Consider the following 20,350-nt stretch of genomic DNA (forward strand, 5'->3'; position numbering starts at 1 on the left):
AGAGATAAAGAGGTAGTATTATTTTTGATGATACAGTTGGAAATGGACTATTGGCAAACATCTTCCCCACCATGTGGAGAAAGCATATCTTTAGAAGGAGAAAACGTGACCACAACAACACAGAGATGTGTAGAGTTTAGACAGCCCATGACAGCAAGAGAGAGAGAATAAACTACAGTCCTGACAATCTCACTTAAGCTTCTGAGTCCAATTATAAATGGACTTCCACTTACTTGAGCCATAAATTTCCCCTTCCTTCTCAAACTGGTATCATTGGATTTCTATCTACTGCACATAAGAGTCTTGGTTAATTAAGAAATTGGACAAACACCCAATAATGTAAAGGCCATTTGTTTGGGATTAAGGAAATGATTTGCCAAGGGAAACCAGGGAAAAGCTTCATGTATTTGTATTAAGCTAATAAGATTTTTCTAGCACTTAGAAATTTCATGGTATGCAAATGCTGTTGTCAGTTACATTTCTGTAATTGTTTTCTGTTTTTAGAGACCGTATAAAGATCACTAACATGAGCTGCATATGCTGGCGGCCCCTCTGCTGTCATTATTTTATGTGCTGGAAAACACTGCTACAGGAAGACAGCCCGGTCAGATGGGGATGGCCTGGAATAGGGGCCAGGTATCTGTGTCATGGACTAGTACAAGTCTCTTGGCCTCTCTGGGCTTCAGCTTCTTCACCTGCTCAACCAAAGGCATGAACTGAAAGCCTTCTCAGGTCCCTTTCACCTCTACTGCTCTACGTCAGTATGATCGCTTAAATCAACTCCCTGATTTTACCTATAAGGCCCAGGGGCTCCCCGGTCACAGAGCCAGGACACAGTTTAGAACCTTAGACCTCCTGACTCAGACTGTCCTCTAGGGCAGACCAACTTCCTTGCCAATTACAGAAGAGGAGCAGGGTTCCATTATGCTGTTAGCACTTACTTTCTTTGATTCCAGGGTATCCTATTTCACTCCATTTTTCCAAGAATGAAGAATGAGAGCCAGGTCCCAAACCCAGTCCCCAGCGGGCCACTTAACTTCCCTCTCTTCATGATTTGGGAGTTAGCCCTGTGACTGGCTGCAGTCTTGCAAATGCATGCACTTGGCACAGAAGGGACAGGAGAGAGAGTGTAAATGCATCCTGGAGGCCTACTGGGGCATAATGGGAAAAAGTCATTTGGTGTTCACATGCTATGGCAGTGGACCTCTGAGTGTATCATCGTCTGAGTGGGAGGTGTGCAGCCACCAAGAGGCTTGGCCAGACACCAAAGAGGTGTCCTGCCACCTCCCTATCACCACTGTCACACCAACAAGAACAGTGTAGTGAGAAATTCACTGAGCCTGGGCCATGTCTCACCACAGTCATGTCTAGGGAAAGAGTCATAGGTGCTCCCGGGTGGTTAAAAATAAAAGGGCGGCATTTAGTTCTCAAATGTGTTTGAAAAATTATTTGTTCGCTAGATTTGATAATGCAGACAGAGACTTTGCTACTCTAAATTCCTTGTGTGTCTCCAGGCAGACTGCTATGTACTAAGGAGATTTCCTTCTATGAGAATCAGTCACTCACTCAGGGTTACCCTGCAATTTGATGAGGAAATCCCTTTTAAAAGGCACACTTTAGCTGAAAAATGCATCCTGAAGAAATGCTGAACTAGATGATCCGACCAGATCAGAGCTTTCCAAACATTGCTGAACACGACCCACAGTCAGAAACATGTTTCACCCCATGACCTGACACAAACACATCTATATGTAAAAAACTGACACAAAGCACTCAGGACACAAAACCACTCCTACTTTGTGTGATGTATCCTGACCGTTGCATTGTGTCCTGCCCTCTTCTGTTTGATTCTGTTTCCATTTTTTTATGCTTCATTTTTTAGAGACAGGTCTTGCTCTGCCACCAGGCTGCAGTGCAGTAATCATAGCTCACTGCAGCCTCTGAACTCCCAGCCTGAAGCATCCTCCCACCTCAGTCTCCCGACTATCTGGGACTACAGGCATGCATCACCGTAACCAGCTAATTTTTATTTTATTTTATTATTTTTTGTAGAGACAGAGCTTTGCTCTGTTGCTCAGACTCATCTCAAACTTCTGGCTTTAAGCTATCCTCCCACTTTGGCTTCCCACAGTGCTAGGATTACAGACATGAGCCACCATGCCCCGTCTGTTTCCATTCTTTAAAATAGTGGCTGGGACTTTGCTTCCTCTGTGTGAAAGGCTGCTTACCTGTCCTGGAGAAGGATAGGAACAAATTACATGAAACACGCTGACCATTCTTTCACCCTTCAGGCAGCTAACTATGGAGGCAAGACACTGAAGTAATGAAAATACAAACAGCAACGTACGTCAGCCACCTAGACCGTGTTGCTGGACAATCAGGATGTCATTTTGGGCCAAGCCAGCGCTGGCTCGTTCATTCATTCATTTCCTCTATGTGAGTTGGAGCCCTTGAGAAGTAGATGCCAAGGTGAGTTCAACTTTCAAGAATTTTCTCAGGAGAAATGCCCATGCCAGAGAAAACAGGGCAGGAGCTAGGCAAGGCTTGGAGAGTACCACAGTCAAATGGTAACACAAGTCCACCCAAGTAGAGAGAGGGAAGGGAGACAAGACTGGTGCATGCCCTAGACTGCTGTATCACCTAAAGAAGGTTTGGCAAGGCTGTTATGGAGCCCTTGAGCCAAAGTTGCCATCCAAGAAGTCCCATGTCTCCCAGAAACAGGACTGCCTCAGTGTCCCTGCTGTGCTGGGTCTTTGGTTGAGAACAGCAGCACCAGGCAGACTCCACACCAACATGGAGCTGGGCTTCTCAGCACAGCAGCAGGGCCCTTGACCACCTGTGCTCCCTGTACTAGGCATGCTGCTGGGTACGTTCTCATGGCAGCCGCACCCTCCTCCTTCTCTTCTTCCCTCTCTTGCTCCTTCCTTCAATTAACACTAAGTGAGTCTCTAGCCTAAGCCAGCTGTTGGAGCAGAGAATGGAGAGATAGTGGTGAGCCAAACCCACCCCTGCCTCTAGGAATCTGCAGCCTTGTGGGGACACAAATGTGAAAGAAAAAAATCCACCAGAGGATGAAGAGTGGTCAGTGTGAGAAATGTTTCCAAGTGAAGGGCCTCTCGACAGTGTGAACTTAAAATAGGGGGTATAGGGGGCTCAGAAAAGTCCCTGAGCCAATGCTGTGGACCTGAGATCTGAAGGATGAGTAAAAGTTTACCGGGTGAAGAGGGGAGGGAAGAGTGTTCCTGGCAGAGGGACCAGCATGTGCCCAGGTGATTTCTTGGGATGACAGGAATAAGGGGCTGAAACAGCCGGGGTAGATTGAGTGAAGCCAGTGAAGTGGGGTGCTGGGAGCGGGTGAAGGAGTGGATAGGGCCTGCAGGACCTGGGAGGCTTCTTGTCACCCACCAGCGGTTTTAATGGAGGTCGACATGATCAGATTTGAGTTTTATGAAGGCCACTCTGCCCGTTGTATAGAGGATGGGTGGGGGAAACAGTAGGACCAGGGTGTCTAGTTGTCCAGGTATTGGGATAATTAACAATGCAGTTGTTCCTGGGAGAGTGATGAGGGCTTGGACCGGGGTAGAGATGGTGGGAAGGGGAAAAAAATGGCAAAGTGGGAGAGACTGAAGAGGCTGCATGGATAGAACCTGGGGATGGAACAAATGTGGGGGTGGGAGGTGACAGGGATGCCTCCACATCTACAACTCACAGCAGCCCAAAGCCTCCTTGAGGAACCAGACATGGGCAGTGAGTGCAGAGACAGACCCACTGCCCCACTATGTCCCCTTGTCTTGGGGACAAGAGTGCCTGTGCTGTCACCCCTGGTATCCTTTCATGTGTCCTCTTTCTGCCAACCCCAGGATCTCTTGGCATACATTTACCTCAGCCACACTCTTCAGTGCTCTGCATCCAGGCTACACAGAGGCTGCCTGTTACAGGAGCCATGCATCCCTGAAGACTTGGAATAAGTCAAGATTTACATAATCCCAGAGAGATCCTTCCAAAATGTGATGGTAACTCTGTTCCGTGGCTGGAGTGGCTCCTCTGGGCGCCAGCAGCATAAACCCACCTTTCAACTCAGTCTGCAGCTCAGAAACACTACCTGATTCTAGACAGGTTTTTCAAAGTAATAGGTAGAATTACTATGTCTTGTACATAAATTAAGACTTTACATTTTTATACTGCTATTTAGAATGCATATAATGCAAATCCATGTAGACTATGGTTACTTTGGGTTTCTGCTTTCCTGAAACTGCTACCTTCTGCAGACAGACTCTAATACCTAACAGAGCCAGATGCTTTTACTCATATTTGTCCAAAGTTTTGGACTCCCACCCCAAGCCCTAGCCTGGCCCCTCTCAACTTAGTAAAAATCTGTGAGGAGACCTTGAAGAGAAAGCCAAAGCTTGTTGGGCAGGAACAGGCGCAGAAGGCTATTTGGCGGTGGTAGATATAGAACAGAGCTTTGAAGGATGGGCTAGGCCAGGGGAGACAGAGAAGGGATAGAGGCTATGGGGGTCAGCCCAGCATGCTTCGGGGCCATTGATTAGGCAATCTCAGGTATGGGCACAAAGGGTTGGAGTAAATTTTTAGGGCAAACAATATTTCTGCATTCCCTGTGTCTAGGAATGTTTCCTTCAGACATCTGTTTTGTCCCCATTAGAAGGGACAGAGATGCTGTTTTCTATATTTTTGCATTGCCAGAGCTCAGCACAGTGGCATATGGCAGGAATGCAATAAAAGTTCATTGAATGATTGAGTGAGTGGGTGAATGAAAGCATTGCACAGGTTCACAAGATATTTGTGCTACTTAAGTGCTTATTTGTTTTCCAACATTTTATTGTGAAAAATTTCAAACCCAGTGAAAAATTAAAATCATGGAGTGATCACACATACATTCTCCACCCAAATTCTAAATTTTACGGCTTATTGTGCAGGCTTTATCACGTATCTAGCCATGAGTTCAACCATCTACCTATCTATCCATTGTATTTTTTTGATGCATTGCAAAGTTGCAGACACAAATATGCTTTACCTCTACTCATTTTAGCATGCACATCATTAACTAGAGTCCAATATTTGTTGGCATTTCTGTTTTTTCCTTTTGAAAATTAAAAAAAATTATGCCCAAACAGACATAATATCAAACTTACTGTCCTAACCATTTTCAAGTGTACAGTTCAGTAGCATTAAAAACATTCGCATTGCTCTGCAACCATCACCACCATCCATCTCTGTAACTCTTTCATCTTGCAAAACTGAAGCCCCATATTCATTAAACAATAACTCCCTCATTCCCCTCTTGCTAGCCCCTGGAAACCACCATTTTACTTTTTGTCTCTCACAATTTGACTACTCTACATACTTCATATAAATAGAATATTACAGTGTTTGTCCTTTTGTGACTGGCTTATTTCACTTTGTATGCACTCCAGGTTCATTCATGTTGTAGTATGTGTCAGAGTTCCCTTCCTTTTTATTTTATTTTTTATTTTTTATTTTTTTTCTGAGACGGAGTCTCGCTCTGTTGCCCAGGCTGGAGTGCAGTGGCCAGATCTCAGCTCACTGCAAGCTCCGTCTCCCGGGTTCGTGCCATTCTCCTGCCTCAGCCTCCCGAGTAGCTGGGACTACAGGCGCTAGCCACCTCGCCGGGCTAATTTTTTTTTTTTGTATTTTTAGTAGAGACGGGATTTCACCGTGTTAACCAGGATGGTCTTGATCTCCTGACCTCGTGATCCGCCCGCCTCGGCCTCCCAAAGTGCTGGGATTACAGGCTTGAGCCACCGCGCCCAGCCCCTTCCTTTTTAAAGGCTAAATAATATTCCATTGTACGCATATATTACACTTTGTTTATCCATTCATCTGTTATTGGACACAGAGCTGCTTCCACCTTTTGGCTATTGTGAATAATGCTTCTACGAACAGGGGTGTACAAGTATCTGTTAAAGTCTCTGTTTTTAATTTTGGGGGTATATACTCAGAAGTGGAATTGCTGGATGATATGATAATTCTATTTCTAGTTTTTTGAGGAACTTCCATACTGTTTTCCACAGTGAATGCACCATTTTACATTACTACCAGTAATGCACAAGTTTAAATTTTTACACAACTTCCCAACATATTTTTTTTTCATACTAGCCATCCTAATAGATGTGAGGTGCTGTCTTAGTACATTTTTGTGTTACTAGAAAGGAATATCTGAGACTCTGTTCCATGGTAAGCAGGTCTATCCAAACCTACCCTCAAAGGCCAAGGAAGATGAAAGACCAAAGAAAGAAGCTGACAAATCCAATTTCTTAGAAAAAAATATTTAACAGAGATTTATGAACAGAAGCCATGTCTTGGGCAGCCATAAGAAAAGATGGTGGATCCCCACATTTACTCCCCAGACCCAGGGCTTATATACCATAAGGAATTTGCCTAAGGACAGGGATTATGGTAAATATGTGAAAATAGATATCTTAGAGGTATTCCCAGAACTGGAGTTAATAAGAAGTCAACATGGCAGATTAGCATCCAAGATGGAGTTGCTTTAGTCTCCACAGACTGGGTAATTTATAAAGAAAAGGGGTTTATTGGTTCATGGTTATGAAGGCCACACAAGAAATATGGTACCAGCATCTGCTTCTTGTGAGAGCTTCAGGTTGCTTCCATTTGTGGCAGAAGGCGAACAGAGCTCATGTGTACAGAGATCACGTGGCCAGAAAGAGGGATGGGGGGAGGTGTCAGCCTCTTTTGAACAACAGCTCTCATGGGAACTAATAGAGTGAGAACTCACTCATCCCCATACCCAGGGAATTAATCTATTTATGAGGAATCTGCCTCCCTGACCCAAACACCTCTCTTTAAGCCCTACCACACACTGAGTGTTAAATTTCAACCCAACATTTGGAGGGGTCAAATTTCAACATGAGATTTTGAAGGGTCAAGCAAGCCAAACTATAGCTGGTGGTATCTGTGGTGTTGATGTGCATTTCACTAATGATTAGTGATGTTGAGCACCTTCTTATGTGCCTTTTGACCACTTGTGTGTCTTCTTTGGAGAAATGTCTACTCAAAGTCCTTTGCCTCTTTTTGCCTTTTGAGGTAAAATTTACGTAGGATAAAGTGTACAAATCTTAAGTGTGCCATTAGATGAGTTCTGACAAATGCATCTCAAACTGTGTCAAGGTGCAGAACATTACCATCACCCCAGACAGTTCCTTCAGATTCCTTCTCAGTAATTCACTCCCTCCACCCTCCAGACACAACCACGATCCTGGTTCTTAAAAGTCTGTCATAGATTAGTTTTGCCTGTTATAGAACTTTAACTATGTGGATTCATACAGTATGTGCTCTTTTGCATCTGGCTTCTTTCACTCGGCATAATGGTCTTGAGATTCACCCATGTTCATTCCTTTTGATCGCTGAGCAGTATTCTTTTGCATGAATAGGCCAGAGTTTCTTTATTCTTTTGTTGATGGACTGGACTGTTTCCAGTTTGGGAATATAATGAATAAAGCTTTTTAAGAGCTTATGTTTTATTATAACAAAAGCAAAATGTCATGAGCTTGAAGCCTTGATAAAAATCTCCCACTAAGCCTAATATCCTTTTGGATAGAAAAATAAACAAATCAATAAGTTCTACCCTTTGTGGAGGGCTTATAATGTGCCAGGCTGTCTGCTGAGAGTTTTCCTTCTATGAATCATTCCATTTAATCCTCACACCCCCATTTTCCAGATGAGTAAACAAAGGTTTACAGCAGGACACTGACTTGCCCAAAATCTAATAGCCTGTGTGTGGCAGACCCTATTTTGCCTTTTGAGAAGTGCTGTGAGCTTCAATAGTGATCCCAAGGCCAAGAAAAGATGAGTATGGTGTTTTGCTTTCTCAGTTATCACACTTTATTATGATACTGATGTCATTTTTATTTGCCCTCTGTGATGAGCATTAATTATATTATGGGAAAGGGGAGAGCCAAGGATTGCAACTTTAGAAATAAAGACCATTCCCTTACTAAGAAATCTTTGGAGACAGCAAGGAGCTTAAAAAAATTAATGGTATATTAAAAATTTTCTATTACAAAATGTTAGAAAATTATAAGGACACAAAAGATAAGTGCCTGATCAGCCTGTTGTCCAAATGTAAAAGTAGATATGACCAAATTGGAAAGTTTTGGCAGAAAGCTTGTAGAGGAAGGAAGGAAAGATTTATGACTAGTGTTTATCTAGTGTACACGAAGTGCCAGGAAAGCCCCCTGCTGGATAACTTACATATGTTTAACTCATTCCAGCTTCCCAGCAGCCTCAATAGCCCTTCTTCCCTTCTTTTTTAGGAATGGAACTCCTGGCTTTTAGCTAAACTTGTGCTCTCCCAGAAAAAAGATTTCTTGCAGCTTCCTTGAAGGTTGGGTTTGGCATGTGACTGAATTTGACCAATGGGATGTCAACTGAAGGGTCGTGTACAACTTCCGGAAGGGAGTGACCTTAAAGGGGCTTGTGCCTTTCTTTGCCCCTTCCGCCTTCTGGATGAATGAAAGCAGAAGCAGTGGCTGGAGCTAGAGCAGCTATTTAGGACTACGAGATGGAAGAAATTTGGTGACAACAGCAGAACAGAAATACAGAAATCCTGACTTATGAACATGGAGCTGCCATACAAACTCTGGACTGTAATTTCCAGAGATTGCTTATGTGAGAAAGAAATATACTCCCGTTAGGCTACTGTTACTCTGTGTTTTCTGTCAGTTCCGATACAGGAGGCATTGTTATCCCATTTTACAGACAGAGAGATGGAGTCTCAAGTTTCCAAAGCTGGTGTGCACTTTAATTCCTCAAGGACAGTAATGCCCCACCCTTGAGGTTGGTTGATTCACTCAACTCCCAAAGCTGATAATGTTGAGGTGCCAAAAAAAGTGTCCCCTTCAGGTTTCACTCACTGGAGCTATGTCATGCGACCACAGATATGGAAACATACCACTAAAGGTTAGCCCTGGAGGGACTTTAAGTCAGCTTTCAAAGAACAACAGATCTGGTTTCATGACTCTGGGAAAATTACCATCCAAGCCTGTTTCTTCTTCTCTAAAATAGGAAGGATAGTAAAAGTCCCTGCGACTGAGTTGTTGGGAGGACCGAGCAAGAGGATGCACAGTGCCTGGCCCTGACCAAATGAACAATAAGTGGGAGTTTTTATTATTAGTCCCTGGGCTGGGCTGGAATCAGACCCCCTGGTTATTTCTTTTTCCGTATCTTCCTTTCTTCCATTTTGGAGCTTCTCCCCTCCAGCCCCTGTTCCCAAACAAGATTAAACAAATGTGTCTTTTCTCCTTGCAGACTGTGCTCCCCAGGCCACCCTCAGCTCTGTCCACACAAGTCCCTCCTACGATCAGCTGCACCCTAGGCTCAGCTGGAAAACAAAACATGCCCTGCATGGTTGCCACACCCTAGCCATGGGCCTCAGTTTTCAAGCACCAGGCAGTTTTAGCAAGAAAACTGTCGTTCCTAAAATCAGGACCGCATTTCTTATATTTCCACTGCTGATTCTCAAAAAATGTTGGCACAAACAAACCCAAACCACGAGGCAGCAAAATTAGTCTTCAAAGCCCTCCTGTAAGTTAAACGCCCTCTGAAAGGTACCTGCAGAATCCATATCCAGGTCCCTGTGGGGCCGTCTTCTGGGGGTCTGCTTTGAGCTTTGAGCAGAGGAGGCTCCAGCACAATGCATCTGTCTGGGTGTGATTCTCCAGCCTCTACTGTCTGTCAAATGAATCCTTCTTATATGGTAATGAATACTGTACAGATTAATGCAGTGGATCCCCACCCATAGACCAGGAGGCTCTTCGGGGGAGACAGAGATGATCTTCAAATCCATCGATAAGCTTATTGTCCATGGACCAATCTCTTCTGTGTCTCCCACAGGGTTCTACCACTATATTTCAAATATATATGTGTATATATATGTGTGTGTGTATATATATATATAGTCATTGTGATGAATAAAATACTTATTAAAAAGAATTATGTAAGATTAGATAATCAATAGACATGAAATACACACCTACTATCATGCTAGGGTTAACCAACTCCTAGCTTAATGCCATTCAACAAGAACTTCCTAGAAATAGTCCCATAGCTAGTGACCTTCATGTGGAGCTTCAGACAACAAAAACAAGTCAGGGAATGAATACTTGGAGGCCACCAGAGCATTTGGCCACCTTCAAACCACGCTGAGATGGAAGCTCAGCTTGCGTGCAGTCCAGCTGAGAACTGGACTAAGAACTGAGAAACAATAAACCAAAGCCTTGTGCCCAGAGAGCACAGCATGACCACCTCCTCCACTACCCTAGTGTGGGAAGGAGTGTCAGGACCCACGTGCGTCAAGCACCCAGTGCTCAGCAATCACAGCCACAGGCGGCAGGGAGATAAGGCAGAAAGGGTGAGGGAAGTAGCAGTGGGAATGTGTGTGGGCAGGAAAGCTGCTAACCCTCTCGTTTCAGCTACAGTTATCTAACTGCAAGCAACAGAAATCCACTCTGGGCAACCTAAGTCAGAAAGGAAGATAAACTGAAGAACCAGAACTCAGAAAGTGAAGAAAAGAGATTGTGGTAGAAGATACTTTGTGGGAGAGAGGAATATTTTTCAAACATTTTCTATCTGCCTGTTACTCAATCAAGATTGGGTTCTTTGGGAAGAGGGTATGACTGGCCAGGAGAGAGCAGGATACCATGACTAGTGGCTTCCTGGCATCTGTTCACCAACACAGGGGAAGAAAGCATGTCCCTCAAAGAAAGCCAGGATCCTGGCACCAGAAAAAGGAGGAAGGATGCTGAGCATGGAGCGGACAGAGATGTCTCTTCTCTCTCTGGGACTGCATCTTTTCATCTGTAAAATGGGAACAACTGTTGGCTACATTGTGAAAATGTAATGAGATAACACAGAGCACAGTGTAGCTTATGGGAAGTGCCTAATATGTAATAATTTCAAATAATTTTAGCTAAATAATTTTAGCTTACCATCTTAATTTTTGATTCAGCTCTATCTGAATTTTTTCTCCAGAGAATGAAGATACTGTCATTACCTCTGCAAAGAATGCATCCTAGCACGGATCAAAGATCTTGCAAATCCAACCACACCATTTTACAGTTCTGAACCTCGACTTAGAGAAAGCACTGGATCGTTATACATTTGACACTTCCCTTCCCTCTAAGGTAATAAAAAATAAGCCTAGTTTTGCATAAGTCCTTTTCTGTAGGCTGGGGCTCTGAAGGAAGTGAGCCCCATGGCCAATCCATCTGAAGTCAAGGTTAATAGAGCTATTATACTAAAGATGTGGTATTAAAGATCTCCCTCTGGCACCGCATTCTTTATGATGCATGGCCAATTGCCCACTGAGGAAGGTATTGCAACTGGAGCAACTGTATTCCAAAAGCATATCATTTTGTTTTTATTCCCACTGACAAGCACATACTCTTTTCTTTAAACAACAACAAAAAAGTGACTATTGGTCAAAGTTACATTTTGCCCGCACATTTTTCAACTTTTGAGATTGTATATTCCAGGCTGGATATGGGCACTAACCAGGCGCTTCCTGATGGATGGGCTTGGCTGTTTTCTCCATGGTTTCTTGGCTCGAATTTTTGCCAACTTACATATTTTTGCTTAGTTTTGACATCTTCTTTCCATCAAACCAGATGTTTCTGTTTCTTTGCAATGTTAGTTTTTCCCCATCAAAAGCATGAAATTTGACCAATTATTTACTGATAGAGTTATTGAAAGATGAAGCTATGGCAAGTTACAAGTTTCAAAATCCATCTCTGGTTAGTTTGAAATAGTTGACTATATGATATGGTAGATATCAATTATACGATAGACCTTTCAGAGTTTTTTCAAATATTAAAAATAAAGTGATAACACTGGCCTTAGCATATTAATGATTTTGGTTTTCATCCTAAGAACAATGGGAAGACATTAATCTTTGGCAGAGGATAAAGTGACCAGATTTGTGTTTCAACAGATCTCTGTAGCTATTGAAAATGGATTGGAGAAGATGAGTGGGAGTGAGAAGAGTGTAACAGAATCAGATAAAAACCTGTCACGTTACTACGAGCAGGAGATGAGGCAGCCTGGACCAAGATGGTGGCAGAGAGAAGAAAAGTGTTTGAGAGAATTGATTAAACTAGATGGTTAGCACAGATAGAGTTGAATCAAAAATTAAGATGGTGAGCTAAATAATTTTACACACAAAAAGGCAGAATTGCATTCATAATTAATCTCTCCTTCAGACTGAATATTACAGCCAAAATATAGCCATTGGTGTTGCAATCACTTCCTTTGGGTTTGTATCCAAGGTCAAGAATGTCAGCATCCAAAGACCCAAATTCTTAATGTTTTTAGTTGATAAGGTTTATTCAAGGTAGACAGCCTGTGCTGAATAACTTAGCCTTTCACAAATTTCAAGAAAAATCCATTCTGCCTCTTCTCCGCCACAGACGCACTTTAGTTGAACATTAAGCATATTTATTAAAGAAACATTCTCCTTGTACATTTTCTCCCAAGATGGATGGTGTTCTTACTCAGAGTTATAAGTGTCAGAATAAAGAATGCCCATGAGGTTGAATAGTATGATGTTATAGTAAAGTGAGATAAACATTCTCAGAAACGTGCTTGTGACTTAAAACAAAACAAAACAAAACAAACAAACAAACAAAAAAACAACAAACCACTTTCCGTACAGGAATTATACTTTGGGGAAAGAAACTTTTCTTTATAATTTTTACAGCTGCACACAGATAAAGTATATGAAAAAGGCGCAACACATCAATTATGAAAACATGGCTACACTTTAAGAGAACACAGACTTTTTCCAGATCCATCTTAAATCTCAGGAATTCCAGATCAAGACAGGCATGAATGCTCTTGTTGCTAAAATCACTCTGATTTCCTTCTTGTTAAACACCCACTCAGCAACATTATAGATTAGCACCAAAAAATTGTTTGTAGGTGAAAAACTGTTTGGAAAAGGACACCTTATTAGCCAGGCTATCTATTTACAAGTAAAAGCCAATTCTGATTCTCCTAAATGAAAAGAAGAGTAATTGGAGGACATCTGGGGCTCACTAACTTGATTTTAGGCTAGAGGGGCAGTCCCAGAACCAGGGAGGTCCTGAAAAGGGCCATGTCACAGTAACTACTCGATCCAAGCTTCTCTTCAGTCTGAGATGTACCATGGCCACTGCTTGCCCCATGTTTACAGGATTCGGAGTCTTCAGGGAAAGTTGGGCGCAAACGGTAGAGTCCTCTTCCCTGGCTCCCAGAGCCCCACATAATGGAAAATCCCAGAGCCCCACATAATGGAAAATCCCTCAAGAGGAGGCAGTCACAGAACAAAGTGGAGGCCAGGCAGCCTGTGAACGATCAATGTGGTACAGGGCTCCTGTCCTCTCTATGGCCACCTCTCAAGTTGTTCTTTCCTAAGTTCCTTATTAAATTCGATAGATTTATCCAAAACTGTTACAAATTCAGATCCTACCAATCTGATATTACAAGAGCTCACACGGGAAGGAATGGAGTTTAACAGTAATGTTGGCAAAGAAAAATAAAGTTTTTAACAAAAGGTATCAATAAACCAGAAGACTGTTTACTTAATTAACTGTTTGGGGACCCTGATGAATTTAATGATAGTCAAACCACCCAAGTAGGTGAGCTACTGAGACTGAAATTTTGGCACTCTCTCTCTCTCTCTCTCTTTTTTTATAGACGGGGTCTGGCTCTGTCATCCAGACTGCAGTGCAGTGGCACAATCATGGCTCACTGTAGCCTCCAAATCTTGGGTTCCAGCAATCCTCTGGTCTCAGCCTTCCCAACAGTCGGGACTACAGGTGCATACCACCATGCCTGGCAATTTTTTTTTTATTTTTTAATTTTTGCAGAGACAGGGGCTCACTATGTTGCCCTGGCTGATCTCAAACTTCTAGCCACAAGTTATCTTTCCACCACAGCCTCGCAAAGTACTGGGATTACGGGCATGAGCCACTTTGCCTGGCTTCCTTTATTTGTCAAAATTTAGCCTCTAAGTGGTAGCCCTTAAAATGTATTTCTAAACTGCTTGTGAACAATTAAGTTTGACTTTAAAAAAAAAAAAGGAAGAAGAAACCCGATTATTCAGACCTTGCACTAATTCAGGCTTTCTTTCCTACCAATAAGCGCCTTTAAGATGGTCCCTTGAGTCAGTAGCATCTTCATCAGTGTTTCAACAAGAAAGACTACTTACGTCTGCACAACATTTTTCAAAATATTTTCGTGTGTATTATCCAGTTTCTAGCACTATAAAGTATACAGGATGGAAACATTATTTCCATTTTACAGACCAGGATCCCGACACCAACACTAGTAACTTACCCCAAGTAAACCCCAGTAAGTACCTACAGTGTTCTTTTCTTACACTTACCATGGGCCCTTGTTGCTATGTTTTTATTTCTTTCAAAACTCACCTCTTATTACCGTTCCAGAAGCAAATCAAAAATCTATAACAATGAAAGAAATCAATGCCAAGCCTATTCACCAACAAGCGCTTACTGAGCACTGCTGTATCATTAGGGAAGAGGCTAACCTGCTGTAACAAAGAGACCCTAAGCACTGGGGCTCAAACAAATTAGAATTTTGTTTCTTTCACCCAGTAGTACAAACCCAACAGTCCAGAGGTCTTGGGAAGTACAGGGAGGTCAATACAGGGACCCAGGTTTGTTTTAGCTTGTTTTTGCTGCTCTACCATCTTCTAAAGCAGAGATTCCCAAGTTTTTTCAGTTCACAGCTCCCCTAGTATCTCAGTAATTTTTTCATGGCACCTACAGGTCAAAAGAAATATCCAGAAAATTTGTTTATGAATTAGTCAGGTCCAAATAATTTAACAATTAATTATGTCCTGAAAACATAGTCGCCACTTCAGGAACATTTACTTTATTTTTAAATGATCACAATTTCTTAATAATGGGAGGTGTGTACCTGTTGGGCACGGAACAGTTACTCAAACCTGGGGCTCAGATTGGATACTACTATTGTCATTTTCTATTTCACACTGAATTTTTCACAATGCGTTTTTTTTTTGTTTTTTGTTTGTTTGTTTGTTTGTTTGTTTTATCATAGCAACCATCTGAAACTCAGATACTAGGCAAAACCATCAAAACTAGTGGTTTTGTTCAGTATCTGACAGATGTTAAGGAGTTTCTTTCAAAAATCTAAACTATCTTGCAGCATTCCTATGTGTTCACTGAGGCTCCTCAGAGAGCCTCAGCACACAGCTTGAGAAGCATGGCGGTACAAGTCACCATGCTATGCCTAGATATGGCTCTACTGGAGGAGTGATACCTTCTGACCTCCCTGGCAGCCACTTCCTCTGTCCTTCCCAGGTTCCTGTGTCATGTCAGGAGGACCGAGGGCTGATGATCTGACCAGCAATTTCCTGGCTACCATTCCTCAGCCAGGAGGAACCAAGCTCTCCCATCCAGTTTGCCTTACTCCAGTGAGAAGCCTGAAGCAAAACCCAACCCATTTAAAAAGTAAAGGCGATGATTTGTAGGCTCCTGCATGTATTCTGAAATTACCTGCCTTCCTCTCATCCTGTGCTCACTGGCATATGACAGACAAGACTGAAAACTGGATTGAATTGTGAGGAAAGAACAAGTTTCCCCAGCTCCCAAGCCTGTTCCATCCGAATACCAGAAACTATGTGTAAGTCTTAAATAGCAGGGTGTGTGGAGAATCCATTCAAATTAGAGTAGAATATTATGGAGACACCCCAGGCTCCTCCTGGGGAAGGAGATCTGAACCATCAGGCATCTCAGGAACTGCTTGGTGGCGAGGTAGTGTCAAGGCAATTCAGTGTGGTGAGTGCCACACGCAGCCTCCATGCAAATGGGTGAGAAGACTAATTGTCTTTGATTAGGACTGAATTTGGTTCTGCTTCGAACAGTTATTCTACTGGATGGTAGAAACGAAATCTCAGGCTGTTTAGGCTTTCCCATGCTGTTACACAGAACAATATGAAATTGCTGCTATTTGATCATTTCTAAACTATAAAAACAGCAACTACATATGGCCCAGATGACAATCTCCACCACTCCCATGTTTGTGACAGACATGATCCCAGAGGCACTTGGTTTCCATCGCCACCCACTCTGTAGTGCCTCTGAGATGTCTTTGCTGTCCTATGCTCTCCATCATTGGTCCACGAAGACCTCCTCTGCCCTAGCCCCATCAGCAATGGCTCCCTGAGGCTGGAGTGAATCCTCTCAGTGATTTCCACATCCCCCTGGGGTGGTACTGTGAAAGATCTGTGGCAGGAATGAGGCACAGTCCCCTTTCTCAGTGACATATACCAACAGCCAAACTCTTATGGTCCCTATGTCTCTCTTCTCTCGCGCTCTCTGGAGTGAGAAGAACCAGCTCTTGCAACTTCATTTACTCTTCTGAGTCAATTGCTTCTGGCATCAACTTAGTACCTGAACTCCTTTAATGCTCAGGGTTTTAAGCTCCTGCATCTCAAAAGCTTTGATGTGGGAACAGAAAACATGAGTTTCTCTTTCTATGCCTCAGCATCCCTCCTTTTAGAGAGTAGATGCCTCCCAGCGTAGTTCCAATGGGAGAAAGCCCTTGGGGTGAAAATAATGAGGAAATGAGGACCCGCACATCCGCTTGCTGTGCAGCGGGTGCCTAGCTCCTCTTATGCCTGGGTCTTGTCCAGGTGTGTAGGACACACCTGATGGGGAGAGTCCTGACCTCACATTTCCAAGCTGTGCAACCCTGCGCAAGCCCCTGACCTCACTCCAATCATCAGTTTCCTCAGGCCCTCAGAGTTAGGAAACATACTGCCAGCAGGCCCAAGGCTCATCCTGTGTGGTCAAATACAGTCAAGCAGAGAGAAAAATCTTCCAGATTCAATGAAAATGTAATGACTTCCTGTTGCATTAGGAGAAGCAAGACTGGATGGCTTTGTAAAAGCTTAGAGATATTATTTTTGAAGCTATCTGTGTATACTTTATTCCCTTTCATATACCCCTTCTGGCTAACCCAAATGAAAAAAGATACAAAACTCATTTCTGGCCCAGCTCTCGCCTGATCAGATGTAATGTGTGGTGATACGCCCATTTTCCCGCTCAGCTGTATTCCTGTTTATTCCTGTGAACACATGGTCTCTGCAATTGGCAATGATTTTTTCTTTGTTATATTTACCTTCCTTTCGGAGGCCAGCCCAGACTCCTGGGTGGACTCATTTCCCATTGAATTACCAGAAAAGGACAGAATCTGATTGGAAGAACTACATGGAAGAAAGCTCAGTTCCCAGGCCCTCACACAAGGGACTCTGTCCTCCCATCTATGTCAGAGCCTGGGGGCTGTGAGGGAATTGAAACGGGACATCCTGTCCCCTCCATCAACATTCTTTCCCCACCAAGCAGCGACGTTTTCTTTTGTGTTCTCACACAATTCAGACTAGGTGGAGTAGGCTGTATGGCATGACTGGAGCGACCCCACTGAGCAGAAGTGTTCCCCCTTCTCCCTCGCTGAGACTGTGGGCTGAGAGAAAGCCCACCTGGCAGCCCCCTGCTTTGGGGTGTTTCTGCCGTGGTCCTTTTAAAGAGTTGTAGTCGGGGCATGGGTTGAAACACCAAGCAAGAGTAAACCACAGGCTTCACACACTTCGCTTTTGGGGAGGCTGGTCAGCTCCGACCTGCAGCAACTGAGAAAGAACACATAGCGGTCCCTGACAACAGACAACTTTGCCAAGGACCAGCCTTGGGGCGTAGGTGAAAGAGAAAGGCTAGAGCAGCCACTTCTCCGTGCCCAGCAGTGTAACCGCCTGCCTGACAATGCTTCAGCCACGCAGACACGGGCCTGCCTCCTGTCTGCCCTGTCCTGAGAACGGAGATATCTCTGACCCAGAGGTCCTAGGACCTCCCACTTCCTAAATGTGTGACCCTAGATAAATCGCTTAACCTCTACCCAAACCTCAATTTCATCATCTGTAAAACAAGAATAATCAACCCACCTACCTCATAGGGTTGTTTTCATGCTTAAATGAGACAAAGCCTGTGTCTAAAGGGTTTTCTGATTCGTAAAACACCACATGAATATAAGGATTGTTTTCCTGACTTATCTTAGGATCTTTTGGAAGAGACCTTCAGTAACAGCCCTTCAGTAAGTTCTTTTAAGTTCAACCTCTACTATGCACAATCCTGGACAAAAGGTCATCTACCCTCTGCTTGAATCCTTTCTATTATGGGAAACTTATTACCTTTCTTTGACTCACTACCACAAAGCCTTATGACTCGAGCTTGCTCTGGTTAGATCATAGCCACTCCACATAAGCTCCAGAGTAAATGGGAAGGGAGAACTTGACTCAGCCAGCAAAAGCAGAAAGATCATCACGTAGATTAGGTTGTTCAGATATTACAGATATTTGTCAAAAACCCGAAGTCAGTGTCATTCATCTTCCCTTTTGAAGGTTAAGTGTGTTTGTTTTTGTTTCCATGTCCCGAAATACATTAAAATTGGATTAGGGGCAATGTTCAGAAAAAATCACAGATGCTTAGGGCAGTGTATTCATTGTATGAACATGGAGTAAAATGCTTTGTTCCAAGATTATTTCACTTTGTCCATTTAGAAAGGTCTCCTGTGACTTGCATAAATTTGGAAGAAAGTTTCTTCATTTCTTTATAGACAGGATAGTTTGATGACATTTTAAAACATCAGGGAGACTCCTAACTTAAATCTGTGCTACGAAGGGCCACTGAGGACAGTGACGTGTGCCCCCAAAGCCAAAAACGTTGTATAGCTTTAATTTCAGTATAGAGGTAAATCGGCTTTTGCTTTTGGATTTAAGATTTGGCAAGAATGTGAAATTAAGTATCACTTAGGGGGATTTTTTACAGAGGGAAGCTAGGAGATTATGAGTGTTAGGGCTTACAGTTTAAATCTGCAATTAGCATAAATATGAAAAGGTCACCCTAAAGAGATGCATGCCCCTACGATCTGTGGAGGTAGGTGTAAGAAGTAGAGAGAAATGGCAAACAGAGTTTTGCAAACAAATGTGCGGTGGGAATTCAGATTTTCATGTACGTTTTGCATCTGTGGCCTAGAAGAACTCAGATACATGGCCTAGGAAAAATCAAGAGTGAGAAATCACCAGCCCACAGAGAAAATGTCACTGACCTTGAGGCTAACAGAAGTAAATGACAATTGTGGCAACAGCTGTTGGTCACCAACTCAACAGTGATTATCACCTTTTTCTTTGTTAACAGAAAATGATTTCTGTTCAGGAACTGAGCAGCAGATAGTTCTTGGAATCTGGACCCCATTGAAGTTTCAAGGTGTAAACCTTAATCAGTCTATGTCCAAAATCATAGTTCTCTTTCCCTTGTTAGTGATCGGTTTAGGATGGGACATGTGCCACAGATGTCAATGAGAAGTCTGCTGGAGGTACTTCTAGAAGAGTTTTCCTTACTCTCAAAAAAGAAGAAACCACAGAGACTTTCTGTTTCTCTCATTTGGATGTTGCTGGGAGATAATGTGATGCTTGGAGTTGTTGCAGCCATTTTGCAACCATAAGGGGAGGAGCCTGAGGCAAAGGCAACATGCTTAGGGTAGCAGAATAGGAACATTGACAAATCTAGACTCCTATATTAGGTTGAGCTGCTAAACCAGTCAATGCCAGTACTGCTTCCCTACAGACTTAGTACCTAGTCACTCAGAGATGAGCCTATGGAGCAAGACTTCCTAGGTTCAAATTCCAACTTTACCACTTACCAGCTGTGTGACTTTGGATGTCTCTGTGCCTCATATTTCTGATTTGTGTACCTACCCTGTAGTATTCTTTTTAGAATTAAATGAATTGATATGTGGAGAATGCTAGAACCATACCTGATCACTCAAACATTTAAAATTTTTTTATCATTTAAGTCATTTTGTGTTGCATCTTCTAGTTTTTGCTTTTGAAAGCATCCTATGTAACAGCAACTTTCAGTTAACCTTTCTCCTGTCAAAAAGTTAGGAAACTAACAACAAAAAGACAAACCATCCCTTAAACAATGGAAAAAGGACTTGAGTAGATATTTCTCCAAAGAAGACAGACCATGGCCCACAAACACATGAAAACATGCTCAGCATCATTCATCATTAGGGAAATGCAAATAAAAACGAGGCACCACTGCACATCCATTAGGATGGCAATAATTTTTTAAAAAAAGAAAGCAGAAAATAGCAAGTATTGGTGAGGATGTGGAGAAAGTGGAATTTGTATATTGCTGGTGGGAATATAACACAGTTCAGCCACTGTGGGAAACAGTTGGTGGCTCCTCAAATGACTCAACACAGCATCACCACA

The 20,350-nt window shown here is 42.9% G+C and overlaps 1 long non-coding RNA gene across 1 annotated transcript; it reads left to right on the forward strand.

Moving 5' to 3' along the window:
* The first annotated feature begins 8,497 nt into the window (after positions 1 to 8,497).
* Positions 8,498 to 13,051, forward strand: LOC105505764. The gene is made up of 3 exons (XR_001000797.1): positions 8,498 to 8,670; positions 11,032 to 11,183; positions 11,990 to 13,051. It is a non-coding gene; the product is annotated as an uncharacterized LOC105505764 (long non-coding RNA).
* Positions 13,052 to 20,350: the final 7,299 nt, after the last annotated feature.

This window comes from Colobus angolensis, unplaced genomic scaffold (assembly GCF_000951035.1).
Source record: "Colobus angolensis palliatus isolate OR3802 unplaced genomic scaffold, Cang.pa_1.0 Scaffold129, whole genome shotgun sequence".
In the NCBI taxonomy this organism is placed as follows: Eukaryota; Metazoa; Chordata; class Mammalia; order Primates; family Cercopithecidae; genus Colobus; species Colobus angolensis.